Source organism: Astatotilapia calliptera, chromosome 2 (genome assembly GCF_964374335.1).
Source record: "Astatotilapia calliptera chromosome 2, fAstCal68.1, whole genome shotgun sequence".
Taxonomy (NCBI): Eukaryota; Metazoa; Chordata; class Actinopteri; order Cichliformes; family Cichlidae; genus Astatotilapia; species Astatotilapia calliptera.
Window position 1 is genome coordinate 2,570,246 of NC_137423.1, and position 7,723 is coordinate 2,577,968.

General features: G+C 40.0%; 1 long non-coding RNA gene across 1 annotated transcript; it reads right to left on the reverse strand.

Annotated features, from left to right (window-relative positions):
- Window positions 1–1,920: 1,920 nt before the first annotated feature.
- Window positions 1,921–4,551, reverse strand: LOC145432282 (uncharacterized). The gene is made up of 4 exons (XR_013912566.1): window positions 4,412–4,551; window positions 3,868–3,946; window positions 3,394–3,489; window positions 1,921–2,213 (listed from the first exon to the last, which is right to left on the reverse strand). It is a non-coding gene; the product is annotated as an uncharacterized LOC145432282 (long non-coding RNA).
- Window positions 4,552–7,723: the final 3,172 nt, after the last annotated feature.

Sequence of the window (7,723 nt, forward strand, 5' to 3'; positions counted from 1 at the left end):
GTTTCTACTACTCAAAATGCTGTAGAGAGTTCTGGGATTTTCTTAGCTGGAGGGCTGAGCATGCCTCAAGATATCTGTAATGCTGTGATTCTGTGTGTGATAGCTACACTGCCAGGTAATGTTATTATGCTGCAGATGTTTTAAAAACTCTTCTTCAGCTACACTGTAAACCCGAACAAGTTGACTGAACTTAAAACTTTTGTGGAAACTGATTACCTCAAAAGATTTAAGTACAAAAACTCATATCTTCTAAGTATGGGGTACTCAAAATTTGTATTTATTGTTAACCTAAAATTTTTAAATTATATTTTATATTTTATTAATTGAGCTTTACTCAAAGACTGTATACTTTAATTTCAATATTTTTGTGTTTCTTGTAGTTTATTATTTTGATGCAACACAATGCAATTATATTACAACCTAAACTCAAATTATCTGATTATTAATTAAAAGATATTTATGTTTCAATGTTTGAGTGTAGACTACTAAAAAAAAAAAGTACGGAAATTCAGTTACTTTACATTTTGTTTATTTAACATTTTTTCATGAAAATTTAAAAACATCACAAATGTTTTTATAAAACAACTAACATGGACATCGGCACCATAAAGTGAGCATTATAAATTCTGTGTAGAACATTTATCTTTTTATAAACTCACAAAGGACGACATCAGTCCTAATTGCATCTTTCTCAAAATACACAAAAATGCAAAACAAAAAGTCAAATACTAATCACTTTTTTTTAAATAGAAATGAAAAACAATTTTTTAAAATGGGTACAAAGACGATCAGCTTCCAAGTACCGTAATTGTCGGGCTATAAGCCGCTACTTTTTGCACAAGCTTTGAACCCTGCGGCTTTTAGTCAGGTGTGGCTTTTCTATGGATTTTCCATGATTTTTGTGATATCGTAAGAGGATTTGTTTTGTTTGTTCCGCTGTTGTACGGCACTACGTTGCCTGGCGGAAGGATCGAGGTTCAAGAGTGGTATGTTGGTCACATGTCCGTCCGCCAGGCAACGTAGTGCCGTACGAAGTAGCGCGAAAAACAAACTTCAAAGTAGCGCTACGCGTTCAGCGGGAGGCGTGGATGACGAGCGGCGATAAACTTGCGAAAAGCAAGTTATGCCCAACTCCACCGGTGGATTCTGACAGCGTGGAAAAGTGCGAAAACATCCACGATCACCAACGGATTTTGAAGGGCTGGACTGCTGCATGATGGAGAGGAGGACACCGCCACGGCCCTTCAGAGGGTGTTGGACTCTGACACTGACAACGAGGATTTCTTTGGTTTTGAAAGTGACAACGAAGGAGAGAAGCGGAGAGTGGATGACGAAGCCATCCTGAGCCTGTTCGTTTCCGACATTGGAGGAGAGGACTTTGGTGGTTTTAGTGCGCAGGAAGAAGAGAAAGATGGTGAATGACTGACTTTTCTTCTCCGTGTCACTTCACCTGAGCCTAAAAGGTAGTCCGAATCTATTTTTCTGGTGTGCTGTAGGTTACTGTTATGTACTACATGTGCAAATATGTACCCATAACTTGTTTTTCAAAATATTAATAAAAGGGGTGTGTCTCCAAACAGCCATCTCTTTCCTGACAATTCCCTTTGTGCATATTCTCTTACATATGATAAGTCAACATTGAAACACCTGCGGCTTTTAGTCAGGTGCGGCTAATGTATGTACAAAACAGGATTTTCCCCTGATTTTAGCTTGTGCGGCTAATATTCAGGTGCGCTTTGTAGTCCGGGAAATACGGTAACCAGATAAGGCAGTCAAGTATAGGAAAATTAGGTAAACTGATGGAGTTAAATCCACCCAAAGCCTGTAGTAAACTTAAAGTGCTTAAAGTGCTTCAAACAAAGTGCTCAGTAACAGAGTGCGTGTCCTAACAAACATTGCCTTATATTCCTTAAGAGCATGTAGGCAGGGGTTTCAGGGGTTTGCCGTCATCAAGCCCCATGAAGATATTTTGGACTAAGGCAAATGTGTGAACCAGCTTCCTGGGGTAGTCTAAATGCAGAGCATAGATCAAGCCAAACAATAAAGCAAATGCATTTGCAAATCTGGGAATATCACGCATCACCTAGTCGCCTTTCACCAAAACAGCCATGCTTGAGGAAGTAAAATGGACTGGACTGGGAAGCGCCGTCGGTAACCACTGTGAGAAGGGCAACTGGAGTGTCAATGAAGGTCGACTCATCCAATGCGTCCGCCTGGAATAGACACAGTATCAATGGTAAATGGCCTGTATTTGTATAGCGCTTTACACATTCAGTCATCCACCCATTCACACACTGGTGATGGCAGCTACATTGTAGCCACAGCCACCCTGGGGCGCACTGACAGAGGCGAGGCTGCCGGACACTGGCACCACCGGGCCCTCTGACCACCACCAGTAGGCAACGGGTGAAGTGTCTCGCCCGACGACACAACGACCGAGACTGTCGGAGCCAGGGCTCGAACCGGCAACCTTCTGATTACAAGGCGAACTCCCAACTCTTGAGCCACGATCGCCCCAATTAAATAAGTAAGGTTGGTTTGAGAGAATGTGACAAGCATGACCTGTAATCTAGCAAAACATTCAGCAGTGTAGTGGGTTACTTTGTAACGAGTTAGGGTACTCTACTTTTTTTGAAAAATGTACATTAACGTGTTAGCTTCTTGCATTACATAATTTGTATTTTTATTATTTTTCTAAAAAAAAAAAAGTAATTTTTTATTTCATGACTTTATCTCAAAAATAAACTAAATCTTGACTTCAGCCTGGTTTTTGGGCCACCTGCAGCATAGCCATAGTGCTGTGATACGGTGTCGGAGAGGCGGATGCTGTCCAAGATAAAGACAATGTTGGATAACACCTCCCACCCACTCCATGACATGTTGGTCAGTCACAGGAGCTCGTTCAGTGAGAGACTGAGATTACCCATGATGCACCACTGAACGACACAGGAAATCATTCCTGCCTGTGGCCATCTCCCTGTACAACGCATCCACTTAACACACTGTTTGCTGCTACAACTACACATGTTTCTTTTCCAAATATTTATTTATAAGTGACTTATGTATGTATGTATGTATATATATGTATATATTGTACTATTCTTAGTTAGCGTATTGTCTGTCTTGTCTTAATGTTGGTTTAAAATGGAGCACTGTAACAAAAAATAATTTCCCCCAGGGATCAATAAAGTATTCTGATTCTGATTCTGATTCTGATTCTGATTCTGATACGCCTGTGCCCTGCTCCTGACCTGTGTGTGTGTGTGGGTTTTCTACAGAGAGGGTATTTTGTTTGTACAATTTGGTAGCTGCTAGGGTATTAAATTGTATTTAAAAAAATCCATAGCATTTTATCTTACTGGCAGAATTTAAGTAATGCAAAAATACACTTACATTACATGTCTAAAAGAATTCTGGGTCCTCCTCCCGCAGGTATACAGGAAGGGCACGAAGTACTGCAGTGCGTTTCACGTTGATATCAGGCGCCTCCTAAAAAGGGAAAAGAAAAGTTCATTTAACGCAAAGTTTTCAGGTGTCATTCTTTGGGGAGAATACATGTTTATGAAACTACATGACATCAGACTCTACTAAATTTTGGAGACTTTTCTTTTAAGATACAACCTTTCTGTCTCTTGTGACAGAGAGTATGTTTCTTAATCATTTGACAAAAACCCTACACAGTATTTTAAAATAGTGTTCTCCAGATCAGAGCTGTGATCTATATAGAACATGGGGTTCAAAGCAAGGAAAAATTGTGTGTTTATCAGTGAAACTTTTAATTTGTGTTAATTTTGTCATTATCAATATATGAAATCTTCACCTTAAGGGACTTAATGAATGGTTTCTTCAATAGATCTTTCAACTCACCTGTGTTTACTGTCTCCACCTGAAATTAATTGCAGTCTGAATTTTTTTTTCTTCTGTCTTTTTGTCTTTGGCCTTCAGCCTTGGAAGAAAAAATAAAAATATTGAAAACCTTATCAGCACACTAAATATACAACACCTTGCTATATTTCAATTGTTTTAGATAGAAGTTGCCACTGCTAGCTAAGTCACTTTTGAATGATGCTAATGAGAAGAAAAAAAAAACAAAACCTGCCGAACAATGAGGCTGCTGTTGTAAAAACGCCAACTTTCTTGCGTTGGCAAGGGGTCGTTAAAATATCACTAAGACCCTTTCTTTATGTGTGATTCTTCGTAAAACTGTGTTTTAATCGGTTAAAACTGTAAAACTGACGACATAATCTATGTTTGAAAAAGAGCGCGAACAACCGCGAACAACTATTCACCACCTGGGTCTGTGCTTTTTAACACAACAGCGCATTCGAAAACAAGTTATTGGCTGCAACATATTAATATACTTGCTTTTTTACGGAAAAAATAAACATAACGAAGGTTCCGTTTTACTTACAAGTTTCTCCAAATGTGTTCTCCAGTCGCTCGAGAAGGGCAGCCATATTGAACAGAATTTTCTGTCAACGTCGTTCAGGTTAGAGAGAAGACGTCATGACGTCATGACGTCCACATGCGGAGCTCGGAAAAAAACATTTACTCAAAAATCATAATTAAGAAAGCAGTATTTACTCTTAACTTCTAAGCCATGTACAATTATAACTGTTTGAATCGTTAACCGAACAGAAAAGTTTTAAGTTGTTTCAACTTTGTGAGGAATTTTAATTGTTATATCCACAAACTTTATAAGTCAGGTAGACTGTTGGGGTTTACAGTGTATAATTAACTAACAATTATGCTAGACATAGATTATTCTGTAAGAACCGTCGACAGTCAGGCCTGTGTTTGCACCTGAAATGCGCCACACAGATTTTTTGTCATTCATCCTTGCTGTTTTCTCATAAAGGAGGGGCTGTGGGTACAGCTTGTTTGGTGTTAGAGTAGGTTTGGCAGTGTGGGAGCATTAAAATGAAAGTGAATGTATGTGTCACACTTTATCAGGTTAAACTTAAACTCCCAGAGAGCAGCCATTTGGCAACATTGATTTATGTTTAAAGTGTCTAGCATCACGTAAAATGAGCTCACAGTGTTGTTAGTTGTTTTTTGCCATAATTTGCAGCTGAGTTATGTCAAAGAACATCGCAGCACTGAAATATGTCATTCAGCATGGATGACATGAGGTGCTTTATCTCAGCATTAACAGCTGAAGAGTGTTTGACAATAGAAGTACGAGCTTTGGAAATGAAACAAACTGCATGTGATTTCAGTGTTTTCAGGTTCAGAAATCGTACAGTGTAAATATATTACGTCTGAAAATGCTTAATGATGTGGCGACATGAGGATTTCAGTGAACATGGGCAATACATAACCCCTGGGGGATAAAAAGATTGACAACCACACTAACTTGCAAAATGTGAGGCTACATGCAGAGCATACAGATGGATGATGATGAAATAACATTTTTATGCATCTGAAAAAATGCGCATTGATCAAAACTCCAAACGAAGAGTGATACAAAGTTGCTAGTTGGCACATTTGCTCAGCCATATGGCCACAGTAATAAGAATGCACATACATTATGATGCACAAGCGCAGCATGCGGGGATTGCTGTTATTTCAATCGACTTTAGATGCATCTAGATTTTCCTTCAGGCTATAGTTTTAAGTACAGGACAGATTGCAGCCACCACAAATGGCCTGATACAGCAAGCTCCAAACCTCAGTTACAATACCTTTATTAGGGCATTCAACTAACTGAAATATTGTCTTCACCAACAATGAGAGACACTGCTGAGCTCAACCCAAAGCTGTGAATGATTTGTACTGAAGCTGCTATTTACAAGCTAAGATTTTACATGTTTATATGGCTTTGATGCAGCAAGTAACTACATTTTTTTTCTTCAGTAGAAAAAAAGACATTAAAATGTTTAAATTAAGTTGTGTCTGCATTCCATCTCTTCATCCTGCATGCCACGGAAATTACTCCTGTCAAACTGTGATCAGAATGAATCCAAGGGTGTTTTTAATAGAAGCTGTCAGTGTGGGACTGATGAAAACACTCGTCTGTCTAAAAACTCATTTGAGCTCGGCATAAATGAAAACAAGCACATATGCAAACACTGAAAGTAATATAGTAGTATTGTTATACTCGCACCGACTTTCCAAGGATCACATGAAGTCTCTTATTCTTTAACTATGCCTTCAAAACAATAGTCTGTGTAAAACTGGGCGTAGCCACCATGACATAATTTTATTTTTCTTCCTCCTTTTTAAATCCCGTCTTGTCTGACAGCTTTTGAAAAACACTTTTTGCTTTTTTCAGATGAGCTCTATAAATTCTCTGTAGACTCCCCTTGACTCTTGTGTCTTTATTTTATTAATTTCTATTAGTGTTATTTCAGTTATTACAGTATATCTGTAGTGTGACAATACTAAGCTGATGGGCAGGGGGAAAAAGTTAGGGGGAGGAAAAAGGATGATGTATCGCCAACTGCTGCACAAAGAAAAAAAAACAGTACTGGGAACAGAAAAATATGAAAATGCAGAGATGGATAAATCAATCTTCATCTGCTCTGTGTGTGTGTGTGTGTGTGTGTGTGTGTGTGTGTGTGTGTGTGTGTGTGTGTGTGTGTGTGTGTGTGTGTGTGTGTGCGTGTGTGTGTGTGTGTGTAAGTGTCTGTTTATGTGTCTTTCTCACAAAATATACTTGATAATGAAAGTGAGAAGCTGTATTGATGCCCCCTCAGGGATAGACCCAGGAGATCCGGGCCATCCAATCCACAACAGCATTGAAGATGTGAGACCACACATCATGGTGACAACTGTGTGTCCATCCCAGCAGGAAAAAGGAGAAAGGCCCCAGATGGGGTGCCCACGGCCAAAGGACGAGAGTCCTAGGAAAGCAGAGGCGGCGGGCATCTGGCCCCGCCAGAGGCCGGTCACCCTGGGACGAGCTGAGAACAGGGACCTAGGCACCCAAGAACCGCCTGGCACCCAGCAGAGCCAGGAAACGCTGGAGCGTTTACATGGGAGCCTGGAGTGACTATTTGTTCAAAACCATCGTGTATAATATACCTTGATTTTTTTTTAGAAGAAATAAATGATACTTTCTTTCAGAGCAATAACTCCATAAGAAGGAAGATCAAAAATTATTGCATATAATACATAGCAGATGTCAGTCAAGCTTGGAGCCGGGCAAAAATCTGCTCTCACAGACATAGTTGAGGAGGAGGGCAACAGCAGCCCCCAACTCAACAAACCACAGCCACCTCACTCCTGTAAGATTTCAGTGAGGCTAAATCTGTCTCATTAAAAATAATCATTCTGATATGAATAAAAAGAAAGAAAGAAAGAACTTTTAAGACGTGATAGTGACATCACTCATATATTCAGGAAGCCACATACCTATATGTATATGGTGTAAATTACTTTCATCCACAATACACTCTCATTAAATGTACAGAGTCAAATATAATTCATTCACCTCCTACATCGTTCCCTCGCTCACCTGGAGACCGCTGGAAGCACTGTGAGAATCATGTTCTTTGATTTCTCCAGTGCCTTCAACACCATTCTTCCCTCGGTTCTAAAGGACAAGCTGGTGAACTCTGGAGTGGACCATCACCTCACTACCTGGATCCTGGACTACCTCACCGACCGACCACAGTATGTGAGGACTCAGGGCTGTGTGTCGGACAGGGTCGTCTGCAGTACGGGGGCCCACAGGGAACGGTTCTGGCTCCGTTCCTCTTCACCATCTACACTGCAGACT